Genomic DNA, 6915 nt, shown 5'->3' with positions numbered 1-6915 from the left:
ACTCTGGATGGAACCAACAGTAGAACAATAGAGGCAGAAGATAGGATAAGTGAGGTAGAAGATAGAATGGTGGAAATAAATGAAGCAGAGAGGAAAAAATAATTAAAAGAAATGAGGACACCCTCAGAGACCTCTGGAACAATGTTAAATGCCCCAACATTCAAATCATAGGAGTCCCAGAAGAAGAAGACCAAAAGAAAGGCCATGAGAAAATATTTGAGGAGATAATAGTTGAAAACTTCCCTAAAATGGGGAAGGAAATAGTCACTCAAGTCCAAGAAACCCAGAGAGTCCCCAACATGATTAACCCAAGGTGAAACACCCCAAGACATATCTTAATTAAATTAATGAAGATCAAACACAAAGAACAAATATTAAAAGCAGCAAGGGAAAAACAACAAATAACATACAAGGGGATTCCCATAAGGATAACAGCTGATCTTTCAATAGAGACTCTTCAGGCCAGAAGGGAATGGCAGGACATACTTAAAGTGATGAAGGAGAAAAACCTACAACCCAGATTACTGTACCCAGCAAGGATCTCATTCAAATATGAAGGAGAAATCAAAAGCTTTACAGACAAGCAAAAGCTGAGAATTCAGCACCACAAAACCAGGTCTTCAACAAATGCTACAGGATCTTCTAGACAGGAAACACAGAAAAGGTTTATAAACTTGAACCCAAAAGAACAAAGTAAAAGACAGTGGGATCGTATTTATCAATAACTACCTTAAATGTAAATGGGTTGAATGTCCGAACCAAAAGACAAAAGACTGGCTTAATGGATACAAAAACAACAAGACCCCAATATATGCTGTCTACAAGAAACCCACCTCAAAACAAGGGACACATACAGACTGAAAGTGAAGGGCTGGAAAAAGATATTTCACACAAATGGAGACCAAAAGAAAGCAGGAGTACCAATATTCATATTGGATAAAATAGACTTTGAAATAAAGGCCATGAAAAGAGACAAAGAAGGACACTACATAATGTTCAAAGGATCAATCCCCCAACATAGGAACACTGCAGTATGTAAGGCAAATGCTAACGAGTATGAAAGGGGAAATTAACAGTAACACAATAATAGTGGGAGACTTTAATACCCCACTCACACATATGGATAGATCAACTAAACAGAAAATTAGCAAGGAAACACAAACTTTAAATGATACAATGGATCAGTTAGACCTAATATCTATAGGACATTTTACCCCAAAACAATTAATTTCACCTTTTTCTCAAGTGCACACAGAAACTTCTCCAGGATAGATCACATCCTGGGCCATAAATCTAGCCTTGGTAAATTCAAAAAAAATGAAATCATCTCAAGCATCTTTTCTGAATACAATGTGGTAAGATTAGATGTCAACCACAGGAAAAAAACTATTAAAAATAAAAACATATGGAGGCTAACAACATACTTCTGAATAACCAACATATCACAGAAGAAATAAAAATATGCATAGAAATGAATGAAAATGAAAACATAGCAACCCCAAACCTATGGGATTCAGTAAAAGCAGTGCTAAGAGGAAGGTTCATAGGAATACAAGCCTATCTCAAGAAACAGGAGAAAAATCAAATAAATCACCTAACTCTACACCTAAAGCAACTAGAAAAAGAAGAAACGAAGAACCACAGGGTTAGTAGAAGGAAAGAAATCATAATAATTAGGGCAGAAATAAATGAAAAAGAAACAAAGGAGACCATAGTAAAAATCAACAAAGCTAAAAGCTGGTTCTTTGAAAAGATAAATAAAATAGACAAACCATTGGCCAGACTCATCAAGAAAAAAATGGAGAAGAATCAAATCAACAAAATTAGAAATGAAAATGGAGAAATCACAACAGACAACACAGAAATACAAAGGAACATAGAAGACTACTATCAGCAACTATATGCCAATAAAATGGACAATGTGGAAGAAATGGACAAATTCTTAGAAAAGTACAACTTTCCAAAACTGAACCAGGAAGAAATAGAAAATCTTAACAGACCCATCACAAGCACAGAAATTGATACTGTAATCAGAAATATTCCAACAAACAAAAGCCCAGGACTAGATGGCTTCACAGATGAATTCTACCAAAAATTTAGAGAAGAGCTAACACTTATCCTACTCAAACTCTTCAGAAAATTGCAGAGGAAGGTAAACTTCCAAACTCATTCTGTGAGGCCACCACCATTTTAATACCAAAACCTGACAAAGATGCCACAAAAAAAGAAAACTACAGGCCAGTATCATTGATAAACATAGATGCAAAAATCCTTAACAAAATTCTAACAATCAGAATCCAACAACATCATGACCAAGTAGGGCTTTACCCCAGGGATGCAAGGATTCTTCAATATTCGCAAATCAACGTGATACACCACATTAACAAATTGAAAGATAACCGTATGATTATCTCTAGATGCAGAGAAAGCCTTTGACAAAATTCAACATCCATTTATGATAAAAACCCTCCAGAAAGCAGGAATAGAAGGAACATACCTCAACATAATAAAAGCTATATATGACAAACCCACAGCAAACATTATCCTCATGGTGAAAAATTGAAAGCATTTCCCCTAAAGTCAGGAACAAGACAAAGGTGCCCACTTTCACCACTACTATTCAACATAGTTTTGGAAGTTTTGGCCACAGCAATCAGAGCAGAAAAAGAAATAAAAGGAATCCAGATTGGAAAAGAAGAAGTAAAACTCTCACTGTTTGCAGATGACATGATCCTCTGCATAGAAAATCCTAAAGACTACACCAGAAAATTATGAGAGCTAATCAATGAATATAGTAAAGTTGCAGGATATAAAATTAATACACAGAAACCCCTTGCATTCCTATACAGTAACAAAGAGAAAACAGAAAGAGAAATTAAGCAAACAATTCCATTCACCATTGCAACGAAAAGAAGACAATACTTAGGAATAAAGCTACCTAAGAAACAAAAGATCTATATATATAAAACTATAAAACACTGATGAAAGAAATCAAAGATGACACAAACAGATGAAAAAATATATCATGTCCATGGATCGGAAGAATCAATATAGTGAAAATGAGTATACAACCCAAAGCAATCTGTAGATTCAATGCAATCCCTATCAAGCTACCAATGGTATTTTTCAGAGAACTAGAACAAATAATTTCACAATTTGTATGGAAATACAAAAAGCCTCAAATAGCAAAAGCAATCTTGAGAAAGAAGAATGGAACTGGAGGAATCAACCTGCCTGACCTCAGATTATACTACAAAGCTACAGTCATCAAGACAGTATGATACTGGCACAAAAACAGAAATAGAGATCAATGGAACAAAATAGAAAGCCCAGAGATAAATCCACACACCTATGTACACCTTATCTTTGACAGTGGAGGCAAGAATATACAATGGAGAAAAGACAATCTCTAACAAGTGGTGCTGGGATAACAGGTCAACCACTTGTAAAAGAATGAAACTAGAACACTTTCTAACAACTATACACAAAAATAAACTCAAAATGGATTAAAGATTTAAATGTAAGACTAGAAACTATAAACCTCCTAGAGGAAAACATAGGCAAAACACTCTGACGTAAATCATAGCAGGATCCTCTATGACCCACCTCCCAGAGTAACGGAAATAAAAGCAAAAATAAACAAATGGGACCTAATTAAACTTAAAAGCTTTTGCACAACAAATGAAACTATAAGCAAGGTAAAAAGACAGCCTTCAGAATGGGAGAAAATAATAGCAAATGAAGCATCTGACAAAGAATTAATCTCAAAAATATACAAACAACTCCTGCAGCTCAATTCCAGAAAAATAAGTGACCCAATCAAAAAATGGGCCAAAGAACTAAACAGACTTTTCTCCAAAGAAGACACACAGATGGCTAACAAACACATGAACTCATTACCAGAGAAATGCAAATCAAAACCACGATGAGGTACCATCTCATGCCAGTCAGAATGGCTGCTATCAAGTCTACAAACAATAAATGCTGGAGACGGTGCAGAGAAAAGGGAACCCTCTTACACTGTTGATAGGAATGCAAACTAGTACAGCCACTATGGAGAACAGTGTGGAGATTCCTTTAAAAACTGGAAATAGAATTGCCATATGACCCAGCAATCCAACTGCTTGGCATACACACTGAGGAAACTAGAATTGAAAGAGACACATGTTCCCCAATGTTTATCACAGCACTGTTACAATAGCCAGGACATGCTGCTGCTGCTAAGTTGCTTCAGTCATGTCAGACTCTGTGCGACCCCATAGACGGCAGCCTACCAGGCTCCCCCGTCCCTGGGATTCTCCAGGCAAGACCACTGGAGTGGGTTGCCATTTCCTTCTCCAATGCATGAAAGTGGAAAGTGAAAGTAGGAAGTTACTGGGTCGTGTCCAACTCTCAGCGACCCCTTGGACTGCAGCCCACCAGGCTCCTCCGTCCATGGGATTTTCCAGGCAAGAGTACTGGAGTGGGTTGCCATTGGACATGGAAGCAACCAAATGTCCATTGGCAGATGAATGGTAAGAAAGCTGTGGTACATATACACAATGGAATGTTACTCAGCTATTAAAATGAATGCATTTGAGTCAGTTCTAATGAGGTGGATGAAACTGGAGCCCTTTATACAGAGTGAAGTAAGTCAGAAAGAAAAAACACCAGTACAGTAATATTAACGCATATATATGGAATTTAGAAAGATGGTAATGATGACCCTATACGTGAGACAGTAAAAGAGACACAGATGTAAAGAACAGACTTTTGGACTCTATGGGAGAAGGTGAGGGTGGGATGATTTGAGAGAATAGCATTGAAACATGTAAATTATCATATGTGAAATAGTTTGCCAGTCCAAGTTTGATACATGAGGCAGGGTGCTCAGGGCTGGTGCACTGGGATGACCCTGAGGGATGGGATTGGGAGAGAGGTGGGATGGAATGTCAGGATGGGAAACACATGTACACCCATGGCTGATTCATGTGAATGTATGGCAAAATCCATCACAATATTATAAAGTAATCAGCCTCCAATTAATATATATAAATTAAAAGAAAAAAAAAGTGCAATGCCTTTTCACAGATGTTTCTGTCTTCTATCCTCTATCTCTGTGAGTTTCTCACTATTTATTCCTTTTATAATGATCAACTGGGTAAGCCAGCCAGGTGGAGAAATATAAACCCTATCTTTTCTGGCATGTTTTCTCCTGACAGTTGGTAGATGGTAACTTAGTTCTAAATTGAAAAAACAGAAGTTGTAAATCACCCATTCATGTGCAGTACTTCCCAGATGCTACCCAAATAGAATTATCTTGGAATGGACAAGAAATATAATTAATCTAAATTATCTATTATCTAGGAGTATAAGAATTCTTGAGCACGCACACACACACATATATATATCATTCTCAAACTCTTCCAAATTTTTTCCACCTTCATCTATAGGGGAAGTTATTAAAAAACCACAAACTAACTTGTCTGTAATTCTATCTCCTTTCTCTACTCTTATGTGCAACAGGAAAACAAAGCTAGAAACATAAAAGAGACTAGTATAATGTACAGTCTTAAAAAAGATCCTTACCTCTGAAATGATGGATACATATCATTAAACATTTGTCCAAACCTGTAGAATGTATAACAGCAAGAGTAAGCCCTAATGGTAACTATGGACTTTGGATAATCACAATGCATTAATTTATGTTCATCACTTATAACAAATGTACCATGAAGGTGGGATGGTGATAATAGGGAAGGCTATGCATGTGTTGGGGCAAGAAGTCTATGGGATATCCCTGTACATTCCTTTCAATTGTTCTGTTAACCTAAAATTACTCTTAAAAATAGTCAATAAAATAAATTCCCCTCTCAAAAGCTAATGCATCCATGATAGAGAGATGAGGTACTGAGGGTGAGAGAAAAGGTATAAGGGACAATGGAGATGGATGAAGCATGAAAACCAAATGTCAGAGAAAAGCTCATTTAGAAATTCATGTAAAGTTCTTTTAGTTAAGAAATTCAACCCATTTTAAATAAAATAAATAAATCTCATAGGAAGAACTTTTACAAATGGAAGATGATAAAAGTTCAAAAAATACACACTCTTGATACTTTTATGCTTCAGTATCAGTGATTCATAACCAACCTTAAATTTTTGCAAAGATAGAGAAAGAGAAGGAGGGACAGGGAGAGGTATCCACAAAGTCTTAAATCTGAGAAGAATTTACAGATTTAGTGATAATTTATAAGTTATGAGCAATTAAGTTTACACATATTTTGAAAGGAAGAAAAAGAGGAAAAGAATTTTCCGGGGTAAATTATTTTTTTAAACTGTTTTGTATTAAAATATTTTGATAGATGAACAAGTCTATGTAAATTATATCTCCAAATGACTATGATTATTTAGCCTATTTCAATCTTTTATTCAACACATATTTTTGAGCAGGTACAGTATGACTGATATTATTCCAGGTGTTGGAGATGCAGTGGCGAACAAGGCAGATAAAGTTCCTTTCCTCACAAGGTTTGCATTCTAATACAGAGCAGGGAATAAAAGTCAACAAGTAAATAATAGTAAACAGCGAATTTCAAATACTAAATAGTGACACATGTTATGGAAACATTTTGAATAAATAATACTTGATACTTTTATTGGTGGTAGAGAATAAGTTTGGTATTTCCAGGATAAAAAGTTATAGATATATGGAGACATTGTACTAGTTTCTAGCCAGAAACATACTGAGTGCTGAATCCATTATGGTTTATGATATATTTTCTGTTTCTTGTAAGCACTTAATTCCTAGTTCCTGGTATGCATTTATTTTTGCTCCAAGCAAATATATACTCAAACACATATAAAGAATACTATAGATTTCCCTTGTAGGGACAGCACAGTTTTAAAGCATAATTCATTATATAGAAACTACATATG

The sequence above is a fragment of the Bos taurus genome, chromosome 4 (genome assembly GCF_002263795.3).
Source record: "Bos taurus isolate L1 Dominette 01449 registration number 42190680 breed Hereford chromosome 4, ARS-UCD2.0, whole genome shotgun sequence".
Lineage (NCBI taxonomy): Eukaryota > Metazoa > Chordata > Mammalia > Artiodactyla > Bovidae > Bos > Bos taurus.
This window is presented reverse-complemented; position numbering follows the sequence as displayed.